Below are 27,688 nucleotides of genomic sequence, written 5' to 3' on the forward strand. Positions count from 1 at the left end.
TATTTCAGATTGAAAAACATTGTGCCCACCAGAGGATTTGATTCTGAGGGCTAACCTTTCTCACCTGCTCAAGAGCCCCATAGCAGCTGCAAAGTTAGCGCTATCATGAACTCTCCTAAGGTACAAGCCAAGGCACACCAGAGGATTCTCTGGTGGGACCGTCCAAACCTGCCGAGAAGCAGTCCTGGCTAAAAAAGTGTTCCCTGACACTCTATGGCTGCTTTACTGAGGAGGAAACACATGCAAACATGGGGAGAACATACAAAGTCCTTGCAGATATTGTCCTTGCTGGGATTTGAACCCAGGATCCCAGCGCTGCAAGGCTTCAGTGCTAACCACTGATCCAATGTGCTGCCGTTCACCCTCTAATATCTAACAGGCTGGAGAAACTTGCACCTACTGCCACTCTATCTTCAGCTCCTTTGTGAGAAAATGTATTTGGGCAGCCATTCAGTCTACCAAATAAAATTCCTGAGAAGGAAATTGGGGATGGCTTCGCTACTGGTACTGGGGGCAGTGCTAATACCATGGCGTCGTACCATAGATTGCTGGAAATATTCCAGGCTGTTAGGAGGCAAGAAAATTCCCACAGAAAAGTACCAGCGGTAATGTTCAGGCCACATTTCAAGTGCAAGCAGCTTTAGAGGACTTCCTGGGAGAAATGACATGCAGGGTAGATACGGTTTCCCTCTATGCCAGTCCTTTCACCGAGCTAAATACAACTCTCAGCAAAAAAAGTTGTGGACTGACTCCGTACCGTCCCTGGCCACATTCACCTGGCCACGTGTTTGTGGTTAGGCGGTCCTTCCCAGTAAGTGCACTGGGGAGGGCACGGGTAATGCTGTGGGACCCGTGCTTGTGGAAGGTGGAGGCGATACCGGGAAATATAGTGGCAGCTGGGGACCGAGTATGGACACCCGGCCGCCGCCGACATGAGGTTGTGAAAAGCTTCCACTTCCACGAGCTTAAAAGGCCATATTTCAAGTGCAAAGAGCTGCCCAGAAATCTGTCAGTTTAGTGTTGTGGCCTGTGGGTGGGTGGGTGGCTGGCTGCATACTTGCACTTGCATTCCAAGTAACAGAAAACTAAGCAGATGGTGGCCTCTATCATCATCATGGCCTCACTTCGGCACTATGAACTCTCCTGAAGGAGAAGCCTGGGCCCGCCGGAGGAGTCTCCGGTTCTCTGGTGGGCCTGTCCAACCCTGCCGAAAAGCAGCCCTGGCTAAGAAAAGTGTGGGGGAAGGTTCCCAGACACTTTATGGCTGCTTTTTTAATGTGGATCGGCCATGCTTATGCATATTATTTCTCAAAATGCATTACAGATCAGGCCATTGTCCAACTCTGTATTCAAGAAATCAAATGCACAAAGAAAGATGTGTGTGTGTCAAAGCACCACCGACAAGTGCGAGTTGATGTTGGACAGGCTGCCATTGCTTCTGCAACAAGCTCAATTACAGGACTTCTTAGGAGAAATGACACGCAGGGTAGATACGGTTTCCCTCTATGCCAGTCCTTTCACCGAGCTACAGTAAATACAACTCTCAGCAAAAAAAGTTGTGGACTGGCTCCGTACCGTCACTGGCCACATTCACCTGTCCACGTGTTTGTGGTCAGGCTGTCCTTCCCAGTAAGTGCACTGGGGAAGGCACGGGTAATGTTGTGGGACCCTAGCTTGTGGAAGGCGGAGGCGATACCGGGAAATATAGTGGCGGCTGGGGACCGAGTATGGACACCCGGCCGCCGCCGGCATGAGTTTGTGAAAAGCTTCCGCCTCCACTAGCCTAAAAGGTCACATTTCAAGTGCAAGCAGCTGTCAAAAATTTGGCAGTATAGTATTGCAGCCTGTGGGTGGGTGGGTGGCTGCCTGCATATTTGCGCTTGCATTCCAAGGAATGGGGTAGGAACAACTGAACGCTGCAGTGGGACAAGGACGTGGACGGTGATTGTTGCAAGTCTGCAACGACAGGTGCATGGCGGGAGACATCTTCGTATGCGCCAAGGATCACTTATGATGCGCACACTTTTAGGCAGTGACCTGGGAGTCAGAGATGCTTCCAGAGGTCTTCCCCATGCTGTTCCCGTGTCTTTTCAGCACTGTATGCATGTGTCTGATGATGTGTCACACACCACATGGCCAGATAAGGTTGTAAAATGTAAAAATGACATTTCCTGGTGAATGCATTTGTCTTGGTTGAAAGCAATTCAATAGTGCAAAAACACATCAAAAATGCAACGTGTGAACATAGCCCAAGTGGTGGAGGAGTATTTTTGTTTTTGGTTATTTATTTTGCTTTATATACAAGTCATTACCCTGGAAAGGATGTTCCTTAACATATTTCCCAGGAAAATCCATTTTGGTTTCGTTTTTGTATGCTTTATTGTGAGTCGGTAAAAGTGGCGTAATACTCTGACCACGTTGCTGTCAGCAGTGATCTGGGAGTCAGAGATGCTTACAGGGGTCTTCCCCATGCTGTTACCATGTCATTTCAGCACTGTTCCCATCGATTTGGGCAATTTTTAGGCCCTCTGCAGACAACAGGGGGGAGCCGCCTGAAAAATGCTCGAGTTTCCCATATACTTACATTGGGCTCATTGCTCAGGTCGAGCACCCGAGTATTCCAATTTGCTTGACCCGAGCAATAAGTACCCGAGCATTTTAGTGTTTGCTCATCACTAATACTTAACCCTTACTCATCTCCAGGGTTTCGAGTGGTTTCCAACATAAAAAAACATAAACCATCGTTCTTTTTCTGGGCAATATCTTCCTATAGTCACACATAGAGTATATAACTTATGAGAAACATAGATGTCATTCGGTAAGTATATTTTAAATATCTCATTTGGTCAGGTGACCGGAAATGACACGACCGGTCACGTGTCCGCGATTCATTGTGCGACCTGAAGTGAAAGAGAAAGGTACATCGCGAGATAATGCCCGCACATGCCAGGAAATGATGCTATGGGTGTGGCATGGTTGGTCATGTGTTCAGGATTCCCTACGTGGCCAGAAATATGGGCATCACATGACCACTTGTATCAGGTGATTGGTGGTGTCACGTGTTGATATTAACCGGATAACAGGATGTAATGCGGACTATAACGCAGAATAGTGTTGTTCAAATGGGATGACCAGAATATGAAATTATGGGAAATATACATATATATACAGTACAGACCAAAAGTTTGGACACACCTTCTCATTTAAAGATTTTTCTGTATTTCCATGACTATGAAAATTGTACATTCACACTGAAGGCATCAAAACTATGAATTAACACATGTGGAATTATATACTTAACAAAAAAGTGTGAAACAACTGAAAATATGTCTTATATTCTAGGTTCTTTAAAGCAGCCACCTTTTGCTTTGATGACTGCTTTGCACACTCTTGGCAGTCTCTTGATGAGCTTTAAGAGGTAGCCACCGGAAATGGTCTTCCAACAATCTTGAAGGAGTTCCCAGAGATGCTTAGCACTTGTTGGCCCTTTTGCCTTCACTCTGCGGTCCAGCTCACCCCAAACCATCTCGATTGGTTTCAGGTCTGGTGACTGCGGAGGCTAGGTCATCTGGCGTAGCACCCCATCACTCTCCCTCTTGGTCAAATAGCCCTTACACAGCCTGGAGGTGTGTTTGGGGTCATTGTCCTGTTGAAAAATAAATGATGGTCCAACTAAACGCAAACCGGATGGAATAGCATGTCGCTGCAAGATGCTGTGGTAGCCATGCTGATTCAGTATGCCTTCAATTTTGAATAAATCCCCAACAGTGTTGTGGCACCCTGCTACCACAGGTACCACAGAACCCAAAAGGATGCATGGATGGACTACTCCACAAGAGGCCCTCACTACAAACAAACACCTCCACCCTTCCACCTCATACCACCAGAGGGAGCCCTGTTAGGGATATATATATGGAGGGTGGAGTCAGGCAGATCAGTCAGAGTCAGATAGTGTGCTGGCACTTAGACCAGTGAAGAAGCAGCACGTGAGCTGCTGTGTTCTGAGGGCCCCGAGTGTGGCCGTGGCAAGGAGAAAGGAGAAAGGAGTTAAGGGGGCAGAGGAGCATCACAGGCTCACCCCAAGACATAATCCAGACACCGGGTCTGCGCCCACAGGGTCCTCTATACCCAGTACAGACTACCGGCATACCAGCAGGATTACACATCCCTGGTCGACCTGAAGCTAAACCCTTTACAGGACTAGGAACCACGAAGGCCCCGGCGTCCAGGGATAGTGGTTGCCAGAGAAAGGTTCTACTACCAAGCGACAGGTGAGAGAACGACACAACACAGAAGCTAAGCCCAGTTGCAGGCTGGCCAGGAGCTTAGAGAGAGGGAGAAACGGACCAGGAGGCCTTATACCGGCTCACTGGGGAGAGTCCAGAAGTGCACCCTTCCTACCGAGTACCCTGGACCGTACCTGACATCCGCACCAGTAAAGGTACTGAAGTGAATCTCCTGTCTCTTTCAGTTACTCCTGCTGCGCCATCTCTTCTGCACTACAACGCCCAGCATAACCATCTGCACCTACACTGCCCCGGGGGCCTGCTCCACCTGTGGGGAGCAGAAACATCCCAGCTGCCATCCCATCACCCCCGGAGGTCTGCAGCAGCGCCGGTAACTATTACCGGAAACCACAGGTGGCGCCACGAGACAAACTACACTAAAACCCCTTTTCAGGAGAGACCACAGAGAACGGGCCCGGGAGCCGACTGCTGTGACATCCTAAACAAGGTAAAAGGCCCAGATGACGAGTCCCCTATATCTCCCTGGGCGAGACAGTGTCACCAGCAAAGCACCCCCAAACCATCACACCTCCTCCTCCACGCTTCACGGTGGGAACCAGGCATGTAGAGTCCATCCGTTCACCTTTTCTGCGTTGCACAAAGACACAGTGGTTGGAACCAAAGATCTCAAATTTGGACTCATCAGACCAAAGCACAGATTTCCACTGGTCTAATGTCCATTCCTTGTGTTCTTTAGCCCAAACAAGTCTCTTCTGCTTGTTACCTGTCCTTAGCAGTGGTTTCCTAGCAGTTATTTTACCATGAAGGCCTGCTGCACAAAGTCTCCTCTTAACAGTTATTGAAGAGATGTGTCTGCTGCTAGAACTCTGTGTGGCTTTGACCTGGTCTCTAATCTGAGCTGCTCTTAACTTGCGATTTCTGAGGCTGGTGACTCGGATAAACTTATCCTCAGAAGCAGAGGTGACTCTTGGTCTTCCTTTCCTGGGGCGGTCCTCATGTGAGCCAGTTTCTTTGTAGCACTTGATAGTTTTTGCAACTGCACTTGGGGACACTTTCAAAGTTTGCCCAATTTTTCGGACTGACTGACCTTCATTTCTTAAAGTAATGAAGGCCACTCATTTTTCTTTACTTAGCTGCTTTTTTCTTGCCATAATACAAATTCTAACAGTCTGTATATATATATATATATATAGATGGATAGATAGATAGATATACAGTACAGACCAAAAGTTTGGACACACCTTCTCATTAGAAGATTTTTCTGTATTTTCATGACTTTGAAAATTGTACATTCACACTGAAGGCATCAAAACTATGAATTAACACATGTGGAATTATATACTTAACAAAAAAGTGTGAAACATCTGAAAATATGTCTTATATTCTAGGTTCTTCAAAGTAGCCACCTTTTGCTTTGATGACTGCTTTGCACACTCTTGGCATTCTCTTGATGAGCTTCAAGAGGTAGTCACCGGAAATGGTTTTCACTTCATAGGTGTGCCCTGTCAGGTTTAATAAGTGGGATTTCTTGCCTCATAAATGGGGTTGGGGCCATCAGTTGTGTTGTGCAGAAGTCAGGTGGATACACAGCTGATAGTCCTACTGAATAGACTGTTTGAATTTGTATTATGGCAAGAAAAAAGCAGCTAAGTAAAGAAAAACGAGTGCCCATCATTACTTTAAGAAATGGAGGTCAGTCAGTCCCAAAAATTGGGCAAACTTTGAAAGTGTCTCCAAGTGCAGTTGCAAAAACCATCAAGCGCTACAAAGAAACTGGCTCACATGAGGACCGCCCCAGGAAAGGAAGACCAAGAGTCACTTCTGCTTCTGAGGATGTTTATCCGTGTCACCAGCCTCAGATATCGCAGGTTAACAGCAGCTCAGATTAGAGACCAAGTCAATGCCACACAGAGTTCTAGCAGCAGACACATCTCTACAACAACTGTTAAGAGGAGACTTTGTGCAGCAGGTCTTCATGGTAAAATAGTTGCTAGGAAACCACTGCTAAGGACAGGTAACAAGCATAATTTTGCAGCATAATGTAGGGCCCAGTGTGAGAAAGCTGGGTCTCCCTCAGAGGTCATGGGTCTTCCAGCAGGACAATGACCATAAAACACACTTCCAAAAGCACTATAAAATGGTTTGAGAGAAAGCACTGGAGACCTCTAAGATGGCCAGCAATGAGTCCAGACCTGAATCCCATAGAACACCCGTGGAGAGATCTCAAAATGGCAGTTTGGAGAAGGCACCCTTCAAATATCAGGGACCTGGAGCAGTTTGCCAAAGAAGAATGGTCTACAATTCCAGCAGAGCATTGAAAGAAACTCATTGATGGTTACCGGAAGCGGTTGTTCGCAGTTATTTTGGCTAAAGGTTGTGCAACCAAGTATTAGGCTGAGGGTGCCAATACTTTTGTCCGGCCCTTTTATGGAGTTTTGTGTGAAATGATCAATGATTTGATTTTTGCTTCATTCTCTTTTGTGTTTTTTCCTTGCAAGCAAATTAAATGAAGATAATAATACCAAAGAATTTGTGATTGCAATCATTTTCAGGAAGAAACTGAGTATTATCTGACAGAATTGCAAGGGTGCCAATACTTTTCGCCAGCACTGTATATATATATATATATATATATATATATATATATATATATATATATATATATATATATATATACAGTGCCTACAAGTAGTATTCAACCCCCTGCAGATTTAGCTGGTTTGATAAGATGCAAATAAGTTAGAGCCTTCAAACTGCAAACGAGAGTAGGTTTTATGAACAGAAGCATAAATCTTACAAACCAAAAAGTTATGTTGCTCAGTTGAATTTTATTAAATTTTAAACATAAAAGTGTGGGTCAATTATTATACAACCCCTATGTTTAATATTTTGTGGAATAACCCTTGTTTGCAATTACAGCTAATAATCGTCTTTTATAAGACCTGATCAGGCCGGCACAGGTCTGTGGAGTTATCTTGGCCCACTCCTCCATGCAGATCTTCTCCAAGTTATCTAGGTTCTTTGGGTGTCTCATGTGGACTTTATTCTTGAGCTCCTGCCACAAGTTTTCAATTGGGTTAAGGTCAGGAGACTGACTAGGCCACTCCACCACCTTGACTTTTTCCCTCTTGAACCAGGCCTTGGTTTTCTTGGCTGTGTGCTTTGGGTCGTTGTCTTGTTGGAAGATGAAATTACGACCCATCTTAAGATCCTTGATGGAGGAGCGGAGGTTCTTGGCCAGAATCTCCAGGTAGGCCGTGCTATCCATCTTCCCATGGATGCGGACCAGATGGCCAGGCCCCTTGGCAGAGAAACAGCCCCATAGCATGATGCTGCCACCACCATGCTTGACTGTAGGGATGGTATTCTTGGGGTCGTATGCAGTGCCATCCAGTCTCCAAACGTCACGTGTGTGGTTGGCACCAAAGATCTCGATCTTGGTCTCATCAGACCATAGAACCTTGAACCAGTCTGTCTCAGAGTCCTCCAAGTGATCATGAGCAAACTGTAGACGAGCCTTGACATGACGCTTTGAAAGTAAAGGTACCTTACGGGCTCGTCTGGAACAGAGACCATTTCGGTGGAGTACGTTACTTATGGTATTGACTGAAACCAATGTCCCCACTGCCATGAGATCTTCCCGGAGCTCCTTCCTTGTTGTCCTTGGGTTAGCCTTGACTCTTCGGACAAGCCTGGCCTCGACACGGGAGGACACTTTCAAAGGCTGTCCTGGCCATGGAAGGCTAACAGTAGTTCCATAAGCCTTCCACTTACGGATGATGCTCCCAACAGTGGAGACAGGTAGGCCCAACTCCTTGGAAAGGGTTTTGTACCCCTTGCCAGCCTTGTGACCCTCCACGATATTGTCTCTGATGGCCTTGGAATGCTCCTTTGTCTTTCCCATGTTGACCATGTCTGAGTGCTGTTCACAAGTTTGGGGAGGGTCTTAAATAGTCAGAAAAGGCTGGCAAAAGAGATCTTTAATCCACACATGTGAAGCTCATTATTCTTGGTGCCTGAACTACTTCTTAATACTTTTGGGGGACCAAACAGAATTCTTGTGGTTTGAGGGTTGAATAATAAATGACACTCTGAATTAACTTTTAACGTTTTTAAAAAAACCAAAAAAACAAAAAAAAAACAAAATTTGCAGCAGTGCATTTCCCACTTCCAGGCTGATCTACATTACAAATGTCACAATGCCAAGTTAATTCCGCATGTGTCAACCAGCTAAATCTGCAGGGGGTTGAATACTACTTGTAGGCACTGTATATATACACACATATACAGTACAGACCAAAAGTTTGGACACACCTTCTCATTTAAACATTTTTCTGTATTTTCATGACTTTGAAAATTGTACATTCACACTGAAGGCATCAAAACTATGAATTAACGCATGTGGAATTATATACTTAACAAAAAAGTGTGAAACAACTGAAAATATGTCTTATATTCTAGGTTCATAAAAGTAGCCACCTTTAACTTTGATGACTGCTTTGCACACTCTTGGCATTCTCTTGATGAGCTTCAAGAGGTAGTCACCGGAAATGGTCTTCCAACAATCTTGAAGGAGCTCCCAGAGATAATTAGCACTTGTTGGCCCTTTTGCCTTCACTCTGCGGTCCAACTCACCCCAAACCATCTCGATTGGTTTCAGGTCTGGTGACTGTGGAGGCCAGGTCATCTGGCGTAGCACCCCATCACTCTCCTTCTTGGTCAAATAGCCCTTACACAGCCTGGAGGTGTGTTTGAGGTCATTGTCCTGTTGAAATATAAAAGATGGTCCAACTAAACGCAAACCGGATGGAATAGCATGCCGCTGCAAGATGCTGTGGTAGCCATGCTGGTTCAGTATGCCTTCAATTTTGAATAAATCTCCAACAGTGTCACCAGCAAAGCACCCCCACACCATCACACCTCCTCCTCCATGCTTCAGGGTGGGAACCAGGCATGTAGAGTCCAACCGTTCACCTTTTCTGTGTCGCACAAACACATGGTGGTTGGAACCAAAGATCTCAAATTTGGACTCATCAGACCAAAGCACAGATTTCCACTGGTCTAATGTCCATTCCTTGTGTTCTTTAGCCCAAACAAGTCTCTTCTGCTTGTTGCCTGTCCTTAGCAGTGGTTTCCTAGCAGCTATTTTACCATGAAGGCCTGCTGCACAAAGTCTCCTCTTAATAGTTGTTGAAGAGATGTGTCTGCTGCCAGAACTCTGTGTGGCATTGACCTGGTCTCTAATCTGAACTACTGTTAACCTGCGATTTCTGAGGGTGGTGACTCGGATAAACTTATCCTCAGAAGCAGAGGTGACTCTTGGTCTTCCTTTCCTGGGGCGGTTCTCATGTGAGCCAGTTTCTTTGTAGCGCTTGATGGTTTTTGCAACTGCACTTGGGGACACTTTCAAAGTTTTCCCACTTTTTCGCACTGACTGACCTTCATTTCTTAAAGTAATGATGGCCACTCGTTTTTCTTTACTTAGCTGATTTTTTCTTGCCATAATACAAATTCTAACAGTCTATTCAGTAGGACTATCAGCTGTGTATCCACCTGACTTCGGCACAACACAACTGATGGTCCCAACCCCATTTATAAGGCAAAAAATCTCACTTATTAAACCTGACAGGGCACACCTGTGAAGTGAAAACCATTTCCGGTGACTACCTCTTGAAGCTCATTAAGAGAATGCCAAGAGTGTGCAAAGCAGTCATCAAAGCAAAAGGTGGCTACTTTGAAGAATCTAGAATATAAGACATATTTTCAGTTGTTTCACACTTTTTTGTTAAGTATATAATTCCACATGTGTTAATTCATAGTTTTGATGCCTTCAGTGTGAATGTACAATTTTCATAGTCATGAAAATACAGAAAAATCTTTAAATGAGAAGGTGTGTCCAAACTTTTGGTCTGTACTGCATATATATGAGTTTTATGAATATTAGTAAAGGTTATGTTTTAGAGATACCTCTTTGCTATTTAATGCAATAAATACTATATGCAAAACCTGTGGCGGTCAGTTTTCTTTAATTAAATGACTACACCTATATTCAAAAGCATTTTGGTTAAAATTAAGGTCTTGCATGATGACAACTTCATGCACTTCCAATTCATCACCAGGGAATTGGCATCACAACAACCAGACAGAAGTAATCACACTTTTAAAAAAAATGCAAAACTTTTGGTCACTACTGTATATGTATTGTATAAAATATGGTAGTCATGTCTAAATCCCCATATCTTCCACTGACTTCTGAATGTCTAATGATCCTTGTGAAATGTAAATGTCTCCCTCATCCTGCTTATGGGAATACAATTAGCACATGACTTCCACTTCTGACATCTTACATACCACCTTTACTATGGTAATTCAGAGTGTAACCTAGTGGGAACATATGGCCACTACCTCAAATGAGTGACATTCTGGACATCCTGGGACTGTAATATTTTTCACGCAAGTTTTATATAAGCTGTGTAATATCATGTACCATAGTTGAGGGATTAGAGGACAGAGTGCATGTGAAAAGAAGAACCCTTCCATGGGTTGACCCAGGAAAGACGAAGCAGCTTATTACACAAAAAACAAGCCCTCCTACAGCTCCATACGTGAAAAACTCAAAAGGTTATGGCTTTAAGAACATCATGCAAAAAATATGTATTTACAGTTAGTCATTTTCTTTTGAAAAAAGTATTAAAATGCAAAAAATGTATATAAATTGGATATCACTGTAATCGTATTAACTAGTGCTACAAAAACTATATCATTATTTATCCTGTAAGTTGCACGCCATAAGAAAAAAATATAAAAACCCAGTACCAGAATTGCTGGATTTCGCTTATCTGCCTAATAAAAATGAAATCAAAAGAGATCAAATAGCTTTTTGTACCCAAAAATGACACCAGTGATAACTACAGATTGTCTTGCATAAAAAAAGCTGTCATACAACTCTTTCTGCATAACAATAAAAAAAAGTTATGCGTCTCAGAATATGGCAAATGCCCCCCCCAAAAAAATGTAATATATATATTTTTTGTATGAAATTAGTAAAACCCAAGAAACACTATGTGAATTGGGCTTTTTCATTATCATATTAACCTACAGAGTAAAGTTAACATGTCAATTAAATTGAATAGTGTGCAGTGTTTAACTACTTCTGGACTGCCTGTTCAGTCCACACTTTGCTCTAGTTGAGTAGGAGGACATTGGTTGACCTCAAGTTGCCTTAGCAGCCATCAGCAGCCTGCAATTAGATTAGGGGCTGGGAGGAGTGACAGGGGTGATGAAGTGAAAAGAAAGAGCCCCCTCCATCTCATCAATTTTAGCCCTTGCAGTAAGGAGTCAGCTGCACCAGTTGACACCAGTAGCTGTTGACGCCAGCTCTGCTTCTGAGCCAGCTACACCATTACCATGTGCATGGACATATTTTTCTGGAGCTCCTTGCCCACTGTACCATACATGTAGAGCAAATGTCAGGGAGGGATTAATGCATTGAAATATTCCAAAGTTATTGCGATAAAACATGCCACAGTTGAGAAATGGAGCTATGTCCTATTATCCAGTCAGTCACATTATTAAGATGTAAAACTGAAACATTTTATCACACAGTTTAGCTTGTAACTTATCTTTCATGTTTACCTTGGAGTAAAATGTTAGTTTTAGTTTACATTAAATCACTTACTTTTGAATATTTTGTGCAGGCTTCACCTCTGCCCTGTGATGCTGTAATCTGTCGAATGAACATAAGACAGATATTAGTAAGAGACAAAGAAAATTACAACTCATAAAAGATGCAATCACATTATTTTAGTTTTCTTAAGTGTGAACACTCTTATAATTGAGGATGTGGTTGTGTTCAGGATTAGCAGTCATGTTTCAACTCATGTTACATAGTAGTCAGTACACAGCTGCTATTGTTTAAAGTGATACTGATTAATCTCATATCAAGTTTATCTGTTCTAGTAGGATTTTCTTGACATTTTTTTGGTTGCATTTTACAGCAAAATCCATGTTCTGTCAACATTTTACAACACAGCAATGGAATCCCATTGATGAAAATAATCAGTTAGGAGAAGGGTACAAAAAAGTTTCCAAGCATGAGATGTGCCATGGAACACTGTGAAGATGGTCATCAAGAAATGGCTTAAATTTGGCACAATATTAAAATTGCCTAGAACTGTACGTTCCTCAAAAATTGATGACAAGACAAGAACAAAATTGGTCCAGGAGGCTGCTAAGAGTCCTACAGCAATATTAAAGGGGCTTCAGGAATTTCTGACAAGCATTGGTTGTGTACTACATGTGACAGCAATCTCTCGTATTCTTCATAAGTCTGACCCGTGTGCAAAACAGAAGCGTTTTCTTTCAAAGAAAAACATCCAAGTCCGGCTATATTTTGGCAAAACCTATATCATGTCTGCCAAAAGCATGTGGGAAAAATTGTTTTGCTCTGATTAGACCAAACTTGGTATTTGGTCTTTATTCTGAAAGGTATGTTTGGCACGAAGTCAACACTGCACATTATCAAATGAACAGCATACCCACAGTGAAGCATTGTGGATCTAGCATTATGCTTTGTAGTTGGTTTTCAGCATCTGTAACTTGGATTTTAGTCAATGTGGAGGGAATTATGAATAGTTATCAGTATCAGTGAATTGTGCCACAAAACCTTCAGGACTCTGCTATAAAGCTGAAGATGAGGAAGCATTTCACCTTTCAGCATATATACAGTTTTTCATTTTCTTGATTAAAAATGTGCCTTTTTATTAACTAGTTTATGCAGCCAAGTGTTTGGAAATTCTCAGATTTTCTCTTTCCTTTGAATACTCAACTCAGCAAACTTTGTCAATCATGGTTCTTATTGTAGAGGAGACGTAATGACTTAGCCACCAGGTGATAGCACACGAAAGTTAAGTACATAGGAGAAGAGTAAGCATAATGATATGGTACAATTAGCTGCACTACAGATGAAACGGATACGACTCCACCCCATATGGAGGGATAATCTGAACTCTGTTTTGGGAGTATTCAGTATGCCTACACTTGGTGATAAATGTCTTTGACCTTTACATATGTATATATGCATTTTTTCGGGAGCCCACATGGTTTGGTTTTATATCAGCGGATATGGTTGTAAATGACACTGAATTACCCATTTGGAGAACATATACAGTGGGGAAAAAAATTATTTAGTCAACCACCAATTGTGCAAGTTCTCCTACTTAAAAAGATGAGAGAGGCTGGTAATTGACATCATAGGTAGACTTCAACTATGAGAAACAAAATGAGAAAACAAATCCTGAAAATCACATTGTCTGATTTGGAAATAAATGTTTTTCAAATTTTGGTGGAAAATAAGTATTTGGTCAATTACAAACAAGCAAGATTTCTAGCTGTCACAGACCTGTAACTTCTTCTTTAAGAGGCTCCTCTGTCCTCCACTCATTACCTGTAGTACTTGTGTAGCACCCTGAGGATTCGGCTGCTACAGGGGTATTGCACCTCAACCCAGAGGTGTGATATTCCACTCCCGGGTAAGGATGGAGTGTGGAACTGAGCTCAGTTAGCTGCATGCACTACACACATCCCATTTCCGGGGAACAGACCGATGGTACTCCCACTAGAGAAATGTGCAGGTACGACAGTGTCTGTTCCTGGCTGGAGTGGGAGGGGGGTGGAACATCCCAGTAGTGTAGGGGCAGATAGGGGGAGCAGTCTGGGTAGTGCTAGGAGCTCATTGGGTGCTGGTCACCTGAGCTCACACATAGAGGGAGTATATAAGGTGGGAACCATCTTAGATCAGGGTCAGTCTGTTAGAGTTGAGTCAGAGAAGCAGAGCAGAGGAGAAGAGCAGCTCCAAGGCCAAGAGAGAGAGAGAGGAGAAAGAAAGACCCAGAGGGGGAGAAAGAAGGAACTCCAAGAGCCCAAATTAGACCAGAGGGTGAAGAGTTGGCAACAGGGTACCGGATCCCAAGCTGGCAGAGGCTACAGCACACCTTAGCCAGGAACCGGAGGTCGTGGGCAGGATCTGCCACGATCACCCACTAAATACACCCGGAAGGCAGACCAAGAATAGGGTCAGGGAACCCAGAGACAAGGGTTTACCACCAAGAGGCCCGAGGGAGCCGGACATAGGTGGATCCCTGGTGGGGAAGGCCAGAGAAGAGGACAGGACAGAAAGGGAGCTCAGGACCACGCTCCAGAATCACCTGGGGGTTGGCCGAGTCCAGGACCTGGTGGACGCAGCACGGCTCGGGTGGTCACTCAAGGCCGGAGTGACCAGAACAACTGCAGTAAGTAAACAAACCCTGAACTGCACAGCCCGATTCTGAGTCTCATTTCCATCCCCGCTGCACCACCACAACCCCCATCCTCTGCAACTGACCCCCTGAGGCTATACCCCTCCCGTTGGGGGTTATACTACCTGAGCTGCACATACATCACCAGCCTCAGCGGACCCTGCTGCAGCGGCGGCCGTATTGACCGCAAATCAACGGGTGGCGTAGTCGACACAAAAGAACATCTAGTAACATCATAAGGACTGCCACACACTGAGCTTGACACCCTGGGCACGGACCGGGTCACAGCCACTCGGAGACTACAACCCCCATCTGATCCGGCTCCGGGTATCCCTAACAGCACTGGCCCAGGGGGCGCGTCAACTTTGGCGTAGTCGGCAGGATAACGTGCCCGCAACAACCGGGTACTGCGTGCCTGAAGAAAAGTTCATCGTTACCTTAAAAAGAAGTCTCCTGCCGGTTCCGGAGGGTCCCCGCCATCGGACCCCATCACAGGTCGTTTCCCGCCGGTTGTCCGCCATTTGCAGCTTTTTCCCGCCATCCATGGAGTTTCCCGCCACTGGGAGACGATTCCCGCCATTTCCAAAGATTTCCCGCCTTGGAAGAGCGGACGCCATTATGGGCGTGCCAGAGGGTGGCAAAAGGCCACCTCCCATCGTGGGCCAGGTCGAAGAATGGCGCCAAAAGCGGAAACCGCGCCCACCAACAGAGACTGTGATGCTGGAAGTGTCCATCAGCGTAAGAGAACTGCCCCTGGAAATGACAATCACAAAGTTGCCCCGGGACCACCCTCGATGTGGGCGGAGACAGAAGAAGAGAACAAAGATGGGTGTCGCCTGGAGCAGTCTGGAGAGAGCGCACCCGGAGACAAGACGTCTGGAAGAGAGTCCAGAGAGAGCCTACCCGGAGATGGAGGGAGAGTCAGGCAGCACCGACCCAGTGGTCAGGAGCCTGTTGCAGGTCGCCACTCCAGAAGGCCTGCTGGAGATCCTAGCACAGCTCCCCCGAGACCGGGAGTGTGCACAGACTGCGCTGGAGGGCCTCGCACGGAGGATGGCCCGGGTGCAGCGAGAGACGTTGGCGGAGTGGAGCCGAGAGATGGCCCAGCGGACCGAAACCCGACAGCGGAGCACGCCACCCGAGACGAGGAGACAGACCGCCTCTGAGGAGGGCGCAGGAGGAATGAAGGCAGGAGACGGCGCCGAGAAGGGAGCTGAACGGACGGAGGCAGGTAAAGGGGACGTCTATACCCCGAGCCGGGAAACCGCGTGCCTGCCCCAGCTCCCCGTCGCAGAGCCCGAAATTCCCCCTGCCGTGCCCGTCGCTGCATCGTCACCACCGCCGACTAGGCCTCAACCGGAAACCGCGGCCGCGACCCCTGTGACGTCACACGCCTCGACCTCGAGCGCGACCAAACAGGAAATACCACCGGCCTGGTCGCAAGGCCTAATACCTCCGGGCGCCGCAATACCAACAGCGCCCCCTACCTCCGCGGAGCCACCGGCCTGGCCGCAGGGCCGAGTAACCACGGGCGCCGCCGTTCTTACGGTGCCCTTTGCCTTTAGGGTGCCCCAAGCCTGGTCGCAAGGCCTGGTCGACCCGGGCGCCGCTACCATCAACGCGCCCTCAACATCTAGAGTGCCGCACCTGGGTGAGGACCTGTTCGCCCAGCATACGTGCCCGGATGGGCAGCCCTTCATATGGCCACCGGAGTTTCACCATCCCCGACTCCGGAAAGAAAGACCCCTAGATGAGCCCCTGATTCCGGTTCCGGAGCCCGTCAGGAGGACCCAGCCCCCGCTAGAGGAGGCACAGTTTGAGTGGGACCCCACCGGAGAAGACCTCATGGGGTTCACTCAGGAGACTCGGGCGGCCGCAGCGGAGCGTGCAGAGTGCTGCCGGCAGCAGCTCGAGGTCTTTGAGAGGGAGCGGAGAGAGAGGCGGGTCCGGGAACAGCAAGCGCAGATAAGGAGCGCGGAGCAGAAGAGCCGGACCAGGAGGAATCCCCGTGCAGCACATGGTCCCCCTTCCACCGGGACTGTGATAAAATTCAACATGCAGCACGGATGGGGCTTTATCAGAGACCATCATACCCCCGGCGACGTCTTTGTAACTCGCAGAGACGTAGAAAGCCATCTGCCGGAGGGACACAGAGGTCGTGACCTGTACGTAGGGGACGAGGTCACCTTCACCCGGCACAAATGTGCCAAAGGACCCTACGCCCTCCATGTGCATCGCCTGACGGAGGAGGAGCTGCGGTGTGAGGAGGAGCAAGAGGGCCCGGACGGGTCTGAAACTGAAACCAACCAACAAGAAAGAGCAGGAGGACGCCGTCGTTGAAGTACGGTAGAGAGAGACTGTACATAGTTACCCGTCAGGGTATAAGAACTGTTCTAGTTAAAATATAGTCCCCGTTGGGACCAGCCAAGAGTGAACTGTTAACCCCGTGTGTCCCTATTTCCACTGACCGAGGACTGAGAGCGGTCAATCCTCCCTAATACCTGGCCGAGGACTGAGAGCGGCCATATCCCCTTGTATATAGTTGCGCTTCCTAAAGCGCCCCCTACTGGTTTTATAGGAAACTGTTGTTTTTACTACAAGAGACTGTCGTACTTTACCCGGTCACAAGTTGCACCGTGACCGGAGGAACCAGAAACAAGAATGTTTATATGAAAAGTTTATTGCTGTTGATGATGTTTTATATGTTTTCTATGTTTATGTTTTATGAAAAAAAATGTATGTTTTGGATGTTTTTATATCTTACAGCCCGAGGACGTGCTGTGATTTACCAGGGGGGAATGTAGCACCCTGAGGATTCGGCTGCTACAGGGGTATTGCACCTCAACCCAGAGGTGTGATATTCCACTCCCGGGTAAGGATGGAGTGTGGAACTGAGCTCAGTTAGCTGCATGCACTACACACATCCCATTTCCGGGGAACAGACCGATGGTACTCCCACTAGAGAAATGTGCAGGTACGACAGTGTCTGTTCCTGGCTGGAGTGGGAGGGGGGTGGAACATCCCAGTAGTGTAGGGGCAGATAGGGGGAGCAGTCTGGGTAGTGCTAGGAGCTCATTGGGTGCTGGTCACCTGAGCTCACACATAGAGGGAGTATATAAGGTGGGAACCATCTTAGATCAGGGTCAGTCTGTTAGAGTTGAGTCAGAGAAGCAGAGCAGAGGAGAAGAGCAGCTCCAAGGCCAAGAGAGAGAGAGGAGAAAGAAAGACCCAGAGGGGGAGAAAGAAGGAACTCCAAGAGCCCAAATTAGACCAGAGGGTGAAGAGTTGGCAACAGGGTACCGGATCCCAAGCTGGCAGAGGCTACAGCACACCTTAGCCAGGAACCGGAGGTCGTGGGCAGGATCTGCCACGATCACCCACTAAATCCACCCGGAAGGCAGACCAAGAATAGGGTCAGGGAACCCAGAGACAAGGGTTTACCACCAAGAGGCCCGAGGGAGCCGGACATAGGTGGATCCCTGGTGGGGAAGGCCAGAGAAGAGGACAGGACAGAAAGGGAGCTCAGGACCACGCTCCAGAATCACCTGGGGGTTGGCCGAGTCCAGGACCTGGTGGACGCAGCACGGCTCGGGTGGTCACTCAAGGCCGGAGTGACCAGAACAACTGCAGTAAGTAAACAAACCCTGAACTGCACAGCCCGATTCTGAGTCTCATTTCCATCCCCGCTGCACCACCACAACCCCCATCCTCTGCAACTGACCCCCTGAGGCTATACCCCTCCCGTTGGGGGTTATACTACCTGAGCTGCACATACATCACCAGCCTCAGCGGACCCTGCTGCAGCGGCGGCCGTATTGACCGCAAATCAACGGGTGGCGTAGTCGACACAAAAGAACATCTAGTAACATCATAAGGACTGCCACACACTGAGCTTGACACCCTGGGCACGGACCGGGTCACAGCCACTCGGAGACTACAACCCCCATCTGATCCGGCTCCGGGTATCCCTAACAGCACTGGCCCAGGGGGCGCGTCACTTGCATCTGTTTAAACTTGTTATCAGTATAAAAGACACCTGTCCGCAACCTCAAACAGTCACACTCCAAACTCCACTATGGTGAAGACCAAAGAGCTGTCGAAGGACACCAGAAACAAAATTTTAGCCCTGCACCAGGCTGGGAAGACTGAATCTGCAATAGGCAAGCAGCTTGGTGTGAAGAAATCAACTGTGGGAGCAATAATTAGAAAATGGAAGACATACAAGACCACTGATAATCTCCCTCGATCTGGGGCTCCACACAAGATCTCACCCTGTGGGGTTAAAATTATCTAAAAAACGGTGAGCAAAAATCCCAGAACCACATGAGGGGGACCTAGTGAATGATCTGCAGAGAGCTGGGACCAACTTTACACAGGCTACCATCAGTAACACACTACGCCGCCAGGGACTCAGATCCTGCAGTGCCAGACGTGTTCCCCTGCTTAAGCCATTACATTTCCGGGCTGGTCTGAAGTTTGCTAGAGAGCATTTGGGTGATCCAGAAGACTATTGGGAGAATGTCATATGGTCAGATAAAACCAAAAGTAGAACTGTTTGGTAGAAACACAACTCGTCGTGTCTGGAGGAGAAAGAATGCTGAGTTGCACCCAAAGAACACCATACCTAGTGTGAAGCATGGGGGTGGCAACATCATGCTTTGGGGCTGTTTCTCTGCCAAGGGACCAGGACGACTGATCCGTGTACATGAAAGAATGAATGGGGCCATGTATTATTAGTTTTTGAGTGCAAACCTCCTTCCATCAGCAAGGGCATTGAAGATAAAAGGTGGCTGGGTCTTTCAGCATGACAATGATCCCAAGCACACTGCCAGGGCAATGTAGGAGTGGCTTCGTAAGAAGCATTTCAAGGTCCTGGAGTGGCCTAGCCAGATCTAAAACCTATAGAAAACCTTTGGAGGGAGTTGAAAGTCTGTGTTGCCCAGTGACAACCCCAAAACATCACTGCTCTATAGGAGATCTGCATGGAGGAATGGGCCAACATACCAGAAACAGTGTGTGCCAACCTTGTGAAGACTTACAGAAAACGTTTGACCTCTGTCATTGCCAGCAAAGGATATATAACAAAGTATTGAGATGAACTTTTGTAATTGACCAAATACTTATTTTCCACGAAAATTAAAAAAAAAAAATTCTTTCCAAATCAGACAATGTGATTTTCATGATTTGTTTTCTCATTTTGATTCTCATAGTTGACGTCTACCTATGATGTCAATTACAGGCCTCTCTCATCTTTTAAGTGGGAGAACTTGCACAATTGGTGGCTGACTAAATACTTTTTTCCCCACTGTAGCTGCACTTGAGAAGTGACTGGCAGTGTGACATTTAGCAGGTATTTTTATATTGGAGTTTTATGGTTAAAACTGTATTTGGGGTCAAAAAGCTTTACCTGTACAAGGTGCTGTAGCTGTGACTTTTTACTACATATAACTGTCATTTATTGGTAGGAAAGCAAAAGCACCCACAAAATTTCCCCTAATGTGCTACAACCTTGCATTGGACATTTCCATAATTTGAACAATTCCCATATTTCTGTTGCAAACAGGGGGCCAGGGACAGTAAATGAAATATGTAGTGTTCAAATAGTGTAATTGGATACAGCTGACATCTCCACAGTGGGTTGACTACCACTGGTCACAGGGGTTGTCTAATGACAGTATATAGCTATACTTTATTTGCAAAAATATATTTCAAATGCAAAATAAACTTACCATTTATCTTTATTTTCTAAACTGCTTTTTATAGGCTGATTTTAACACCTTTTGGTATGGTTCTTGAAAATATAGCTTCTCCTGTGTAAGCTAGGACTTCACAAAACAGCTTCCACCGCATCCAGGTGTGTAAGTGATGTGATGGAGAGGTTGTCTGACTCAGTACATTAAAGGGGTCAAATGAAGATTGAAATTATCCATAGGATAGGTGATAACTTATTGAACGGTGGTGGTCCGACTGCTGGGACTCACATTGAAAGTGCCACTTTTATCCCTGTTAGAATGGAGTGGTAGTGCACATGGTCATTTATTACCTATGAGACTGCTGAGCAATATGCAAGCCTTTCTACAGCAGCCTCATAGAGAATGAATGGAGCACAAGTCTTATAAAAGTCCTCTATTCTGTCAATCAGTGTGGGTCACAGCGGTTGGACCTCCACCAATCCATAAGTTATTGCCTATCTTCTGGATAGACAATAATTTGTCTATACTAAAAATTCCCTTTAACTAAACTAGCACATCATGACTGTTGCTGAGTCACAGAAGAAGGTTGGTTCAGCCAGTCACCCAGGAAATGATGAACATTCAGCCAGGGAATGGCGAGCACTCAACCGTAAATGTCCAAATTATTTTTTATTATGAAATCTTAAATTATTATTAGAAGAGATTCCACATAAGTGTACACGACTTAAGTAAGTTAGAAGTATATTAGGAAAAGGTAGAGGTGGGGAGAGAATACCTTTTATTCAATAAGTTAAAATGTCCTATTCAGAATATACTACAATTGTGAAAAATTTAAAGAATAAAATAACAATATCATTTTTAGAAGTCTCAGTATCACAGGACAGAAATTTAGTTACAAGGGCAGATATATAAGTTTGCGAACAATAACGGTGAAAGAGGGTATTCCTGCTGCATTCCTTTATTCATGGTGGGGAAATCCTTGACATGATGGCATTAGATTTCATTCTCGCCCGAGGGACTAAGTAAAACAATTGGACTCTTGTAATAATCCCCATGCCAAAGCATAGATCTAACAACTTATCTCACAAACGCTCCCATTTTTCTACAGTATATACAAGCTTCACAATATATACTGTGTTAAATAAAACAGTATGGAGCTGTGTATATACAGTCATGGCCAAAAGTGTTGGCACCATTGAAATTATTCCAGAAAATGATGCATTCCTCCCAGAAAATTATTGTAATTACACATGTATTGTTATTCACATTTATTTCCTTTTTGTGTATTGAAACAACACTAAAAAACTAAGAAAACAAGGCAAATTGGACATAATTTCAGACATAACCCCAAAAATGGACCGGACAAAATTGTTGGGACCTTTCCAAAATTGTGGGTAAACAACTTTGCTTCAAGCATGTGATGTTTGTTCAAACTCACCTGTGGCAAGTAACAGGTGTGGGCAATATGAAAATCACACCTGAAACCAGATAAAAAGGGGAGAAATTGACTCATACTTTGCATTGTGTGCCACACTAATCAAGCAGAAGAGAAAAAGGAGAAGACAACTGTCTGAGGACTTGAGAACCAAAATCGTTGAACACTTTATGGCCTCCATAAAGTATTATGCGAACAAAAGTGCCAACCAAAGACAATATGACAGCGCCACGTAAATTCCTACACAGCACCCTCCAGACGCGTAGTTTCATGACCCTACATTACCACACACAGAGACCCCAACACAACTTCAACCTATTTTAGGGCCCCTACACAGCCGTCCAAACAGTAAATGTACCCACTGCACTGAGATGTCAGAGCTCAGATGCAGAGAGAGAATGACGGAGGAGGAAGCTGAAGGCCCACTCTTTCTCCATTGCTTTCAACTGTATCAGCATCCTGTTTGCCGATACAGTTGAAAGTGCAATGCCAGGCAGTGCGGCCCAGGAGCCGGCACTGGCACCTAGCCCCCTGTCTCACGGGCCATATAGCGGCTGCGTGGTCTGCTGCTATTAGCAGTATGCCACTGAGTCCATCATGTAAACTCTGCGACTGCTCCCTTGCTGCTGTCTAGTACAGACAAAGGTGGTGGAGCATTGGCTCTGCAGGGAGGGGGAAAGAGGGGTCTAATGGCTATATGCGTGACCTTAGTGTCTGCTCGGCAAAAGCTTTGCTAAGCAGGGAACATAACTTATCATAGTAATTCTGTTGCAATGGTTGGTCATTATGGCCAGCATCAGCTTCATCATCAATTTTACATTGACTGTCAGCCTCCTCTCCTGCTTGTGCGTGGTATAACTTAATGTCCCCCTCCACATAGAACTACAGCTGCTCCTTCTTTTCCTCCTCCTTCTCTCCGTCCTCCACATCCTGTAATGCAAGATTGAACTTCACAGTCCGAAACAGCTCCAGGGCAGCAATGAACATGTAAAAGTTGCTGTTTTACCTCTAACCCTTGTCGCATCATTCTGAGTGTTTTTGCCAATATAGATATGAAGGAGATGACATTATTGATGTTACAGTTCTTCCTACTGACAAATTTAGTAACCATTTGAAAGGGCTTCAGTAGGCAACACACATCCCTCATAAGCTACCAAGGGGTTACTTTAAAGTAACTCAAGCTCCAGTTTGCCTACTGCATTATACAGTCACTACTTTATGTTGCTTATTTAGATGCTGCAACATATGCAGCGTTGAATTCCAGAACATTGTGAGATCACAAATCAGGTGCAACTCAGGCCAACCATTTTGTTTTTGTAAAGCTGGAGGGCGTGCTTCGCCATATAAGTTGAAATACCTGGACAGTCTCTAGGCACAGAGAAATTTTGCACAGTTGTAAAGAGGATGAGTGCCTTGCAGAGAGCATGAGTTACCGTATTTTTCGGATTATAAGACGCACTTTTTTCCTCCAAAATTTTGGAGGAAAGTGGGGGGTGCGTCTTATAGTCCGAATACTATCTCTCTGTATATACTGTGGTTCTGCATGGTAGGAGGTCTGGGGGAGCAGCATCGGGGGATCAGCGGGGCACAGGAGGCAGCAGCAGACTGCTGTAGCCTGCGCTGTGCCCGCTACTAAAGAAAATTAATATTCCCTGCTCCCCACGCCCCTGGGCATGGGGAGCAGGGAATATTCATTTTCCTTAATAGCCTGCACACTCTACCGCAGCACGGCTCCTGCTGCACTCTGCGGTCTGTGTGCCCGCTATTAAAGCTCATGAATATTCACTACAACCCACTCCCATGGGTTGTAGTGAATATCCATGGTCTTTAATAGCAGGCACACTGACGCAGAGCGGCAGCAGGAGCCGCGCTGCGGTACAGTGTGCGCGCTCTCACACTGTGTGAGGGCGCATGGCAGCGACGCCATGCGCGCCCTGACACGCGCGGGTCGCACAGTGAGAGTGTCAGCAGAAGAGCGGGACAGCACTGGAGGAGAGAGGAGGTGAGTATGATTGTTTATTTTTTTTGTGGGCAGTAGGATGGGGGCTCAAGGGGTGCCAAGCATACCAGGATGGGGGTGTAATAGTGGGGAAGGACGCAGCCTTCCTTTGGCACTGAAGTAGTTAAAGTGTTCCTATAGTTAGACCTCTCTGAACTGTTGGTAGGCCAAGCTAAGGGGTTAGCTTCAGTGGTCCAGTCAGTAGAGCAGAGGGGGAACTTAGTGCCCTGATCAAGCCTTGAGTGTTATAGAGCTTTTTCCTGGCATAATTCCTTGTGGGCTGCAGTACCCGTAACCAGCCACAAGATGCCACTGTCCTTGGTGCAGATGTCAGGTTGAGTCTGCTAGCAGTGTTACAGACAGTTAATGCTGTGTGATGACAGTCCACAGAGGGTGGGCATATTAGGAAAATCTCTGCTTAGTTACCAGAAGCAGGAAATGATGAGTAGTAAGAGATAGGATAGTGAACTGTACGGGCAGCCTGATTATATGGTGGCTGCTAGGGTAGACGGGAGCTCCATACTCTCAGACAGTGGGATCACGAGTGTAAAAGTCTCCCTACGCAAGAGTCCTGTTAGCCGGCCGGAGAAACTCAACAGAGGTATTGAGGACCCGGGGCACTTCTAGTCTGCAGGATGCAGAGGAAGATAAATAGGACTCCAGGTTAAGACGTGGGGGAGATATTGGATCCGGAACACTGTTGTTATTGCAGAAGAGTCTCTTGGGCTAGAGATTAGACTCACAGAGATGCTTCACTTAAAGAGGGAAGCAGGGCTGAAGATGTTGCCAGCGCCTGTGAGGGAGATAATAACCTGTCGGGCCTTATCCATTATATACCTGCCTGTAAATACTGTACATATTCCTCTTCCCCAAGTAAAGTCCAAGTTATGGTTAAGAACCTCGTGTCCTCTGAATTTATTGCTGCCCTGGTCCCAGAAGAGAAATGCCTGGAGACAGCCGCGATCGGATGGTTTGAAGTAAGTGGAGAGCCCCACATACACAGCCACACATCAGAGGGAGGACATGAATTGTCTGTAGGGTGCCAGAGCGAGAGGAGGCTACAGCTCGCCCATGACTACCTCGCTGGGGCACCTTACAGGGGCTCAAGGGGTGCCAAGCATACCAGGATGGGGGCTCAAGGGGTGCCAAGCATACCAGGATGGGGGCTCAAGGTGTGCCATGAATACCAGGATGGGGGAATCAAGGGGTGCCATGCATACCAGGATGGGGGATCAAGGGGTGCCATGCATACCTGTATGGGGGCTCAAGGGGTGCCATGCATACCAGAATGGGGGCTCAAGGGGTGCCATGCATACCAGGTTGGGGGCTCAAGGGGTGCCAAGCATGCAAGGATGGGGGCTCAAGGGGTGCCATACATAACAGGATGGGGGCTCAAGGGCTGCCATACATACCAGGATGGATGATCAAGGAGTGCCATGCATACTAGGATGGGAGCTCAAGGGGTGCAATACATACCAGGATGGGTGATCAAGGGGTGCCATACATTCCAGGATGGGGATCAGGGGGGTGCCATGCATACCAGGATGGGGTATCAAGGGGTGCCATGCATACCAGGATGGGGGAATCAAGGGGTGCCTTGCATACCAGGATGGGGATGAGGGGGGCCGTACATACCAGGATGTGTGATCAATGGTTGCCATGCATACCTTGATGGGGGCTCAAGGGGTGCCATGCATACCAGGATGGGGGCTCAAGGGGTGCCAAGCATACCAGGATGGGGGCTCAAGGGGTGCCATGAATACCAGGATGGTGGACTCAAGGGGTGCCATGCCTACCAGGATGCGGGATCAAGGGTGCCATGAATACCAGGATGGGGGATCAAGGGGTGCCATGTATTCCAGGATGGGGATGAGGGCCACGTATACCAAGATGGGATGGGGGCCGCGTATACCAGGAAGGATGGGCCATACATACCAGGATGGAGGATATTAACAGAATTGAGGGACATTACCCCAATACAAGTGTCAGCAGCAGACTCCCTCCCCTATAACAGGGCATCATGACCACATTTTTGGCTTAAATATTTTTTTCCTATTTTCCTCCTCTAAAACCTAGGTGTGTCTTATGGTCCGGTGCGTCTTATAGTCCGAAAAGTACGGTACTTTGCTGAAACGTAAGGCTGCCACAAAGTTCTGAACAGTTGAATGGGAGCCATCCAGCATGACATTTGCTTCTTTATGCAGATCATCTGCTCTATGTCTGTTGTTGCCCATGCTTAGAAGCTGTGAAACTGCTTGACAGCACTTTACTTTACAAGAACAAAAATATTAAGGGCAGGTATGGGTGAAAAGCTTTTCCCTGTTTTTGTCAATAGGGTCATGTTCATTGAGGAAGGAAGATGCAGAGCATGTCTAGAAAGAGGTGGACAACCCTTTGCTGGTGGTGGGACCGTGCCTAGGGCACAACCGTAGAAACTTTACCATCACTTCTCAAAACATTCAATCAGTAGACCATGAAAGACATACTCTGCCTGTCCATAATTGCTACTCCAGGTATCTATGATGAAATACACTTTCAAGCTCAATGCCAAGTCGAGTGAGCAGTCCACTTTCTCCTGCATATGTGAAGGCACAAAATATTGGTGGCTGGGTCTCATCCAGTTAGGTTGAGTGCACGCCATCATTTCTCAAAGTGGGGAAGAAAGAAAGGGGAAGCGCTCTTTGTGCAGGTCAGACAATAAAAGAGCAGAGCAGAGCAAGTAATCTACTCACCTATGTGAGTTGTGCGATTCCAGGCACAACTCTGATTATAGCATATAGACAATCCAATGGCTGCTGCTCAACCCACTGGATCCGAAAATACAATAGAGAAGTTGAAAAAAAGAGGGTTTAAAAAGCGCTGCCAATTCTGGACCAAGGGATGGGTACCAAAATATTGAGTATAAAAATTATATTTCTTAAAATGCTACGCATTTCAGAGCTGAACTGGCTTTTTCAGGCATATACAAATGGTTTATACATCATGGTTGTTTTAGATCCTCCAAAGCAGGTGTCACTAATCCCATTAATTGATTCCTTGACTAAACCGCACCTACATATAAATATATATAAAATGCACATTAAATATACCATAAAATTCATGTAAAGAAAATTACATACATAGAAAAAGGACAAAAATAAATAATAATAAAAGAATACCTCTATTGTGTTGTGTTTTCAATACTCATTTAGACCCTCCGGTTTAAGAGGTCCGGTTTAAAAATCCAGTAGGATTCCCTATTCACCAGTCTTTGGAACCTATTAGATGTATTTTCTTTGTTCTAATATAATACTTCTTAATTAGATCAAGCTTTTCTTAATGTTGTGTCTATGGCTATTCATCCTCTTATTGATCGTTTGGTCGTGTGACCTACATACTGTAAATTACAGTCGCATTTTAATAAGTACAAGTGCTTCTCACTAAATTAGAATATCATCAAAATTAATTTATTTCAGGTCTTCAATATTAAAAGTGAAACTCATTATATAGAGTCATTACAAACAGAGTGATCTATTTCAAGTGTTTATTTCTGTTAATGTTGATGATTATGGCTTACAGCCAATGAAAACACAAAAGTCATTATCTCAGTTAATTACAATAATTAACAAAACCCTTGCAAAGGCTTCCTGAGCGTTTTAAAAAGGTCCCTTAGTCAGTTTCAGTAGGCCCCACAATCATGAGGAAGACTGCTGAGTTGACAGATGTCCAGAAGGCAGTCATTGACACACGCCACAAAGAGGGTAAGCCATAAAAAGTCATTGTTAAAGAAGCTGGCTGTTTACAGAGTGCTGTATTCAAGCATATTAATAGAAAGTTGAGTGGAAGGAAAAAGTGTGGTAGAAAAAGGTGCACAAGCAACCAGGATAACCGCAGCTTTGAAAGGATTGTTAAGAAAAGGCTATTCAAAAATTTGGGGGAGATTCACAAGGAGTGGACTGCTGCTGGAGTCACTGCTTCAAGAGCCACCACACACAGACGTATCGAAGACATGGGCTACAAGTGTCAGATTCCTTTATGAA

The 27,688-nt window shown here is 46.0% G+C and overlaps 1 protein-coding gene across 4 annotated transcripts in view; it reads right to left on the reverse strand.

Annotated features, from left to right (window-relative positions):
- The window catches only part of LOC141265411 (poly(rC)-binding protein 3-like), a 1,492,220-nt gene that overhangs the window by 546,975 nt on the left and 917,557 nt on the right, over nucleotides 1-27,688 (reverse strand). For all 4 annotated transcript variants that reach the window (XM_073678474.1, XM_073678473.1, XM_073678467.1 and 1 more), the window contains one exon: nucleotides 11,926-11,973. The gene's annotated coding sequence lies outside the window, so the exon portion shown is untranslated. The remainder of the gene's footprint in view (nucleotides 1-11,925; nucleotides 11,974-27,688) is intronic.

Source organism: Phyllobates terribilis, unplaced genomic scaffold (assembly GCF_046119375.1).
Source record: "Phyllobates terribilis strain yellow unplaced genomic scaffold, ASM4611937v1 Scaffold_4__5_contigs__length_816908805, whole genome shotgun sequence".
Lineage (NCBI taxonomy): Eukaryota > Metazoa > Chordata > Amphibia > Anura > Dendrobatidae > Phyllobates > Phyllobates terribilis.